A 948-nucleotide genomic window follows, 5' to 3' on the forward strand; every position below is an offset into this window, starting at 1 on the left:
TCCTGGAATTGCATAACATTGGGTGGCTCGCATCATGTGAAACTGTCCCTCTTTGAGACCACTGGAATTTGGCATGCTCTGACTACTGCTGTTCTCAAATGCATCCAAAATCTTGAAGCAAATCCTAACTGGAGGATCTGAATGTTTTTTTCGAATCTCAGATGTAGAGGCTGGTTTAAATTTGTTTGGAAATAATTCAAGATTCAAACTTTACAAATGAACCTAGCTTCGGTGTTGAGCTTGGAACAAGCCAGACAGTAGACTTTTGTTCTGCTGTCCAACCAACCATGATCTTATTCGTTTACATTAGGCACAGGACCTTCACTTACACTAGGACATTCTGTCCTGTCACCAACTTAAATGGCTGTTGCAAGTTGCATTTCAGCTGATGTGACATTTAACAAACAACTTGTGACTTAGACAAGTCTTTGTGGTGATGCAGTGGGCATTATATGCACTGGCTGATGCATTGTCATCTGGAGTTGCTTAGAGAGCTTACTAAAACTCCCATTAAGAAGCAAACCACACAGAAAAGCTATGAATGATCATTTCTCTTACACTGAAAGTTTCACTGTTGTCCCTGTGATCAACTTATGCCAGTTAGAGACCATCTGTTTAAGGTCAAGGATTAAGTGAAGGTTGATGATACCTAAGGCTTTTGCAGTAATACGTTCTTTGAAACCTTTTTTTTGTTGTATTGTAAAATAGAGACTAAATGTTCCCTATTGCAGATCGCTTATGTTCATTTTCTCCATAGTAAAAGCTATGTCTGTATGTCGTGGTTACACCTATTTTACCACAGCTTATGATCCATGTGCTCAGTTAGGACAAAAGTGTCTGTTTTATGGAAAGCTGAAAACCAGCTCATTTAAACAACAGAAAGAGAAAAGGAAGCTTGCTTTCTTCTGCATGGTTTGTATACTGGCTGCTAAAGGAGTACTTGGAACA

The sequence above is a fragment of the Anser brachyrhynchus genome (assembly GCF_964034855.1).
Source record: "Anser brachyrhynchus genome assembly, chromosome: Z".
NCBI classification, from domain to species: domain Eukaryota; kingdom Metazoa; phylum Chordata; class Aves; order Anseriformes; family Anatidae; genus Anser; species Anser brachyrhynchus.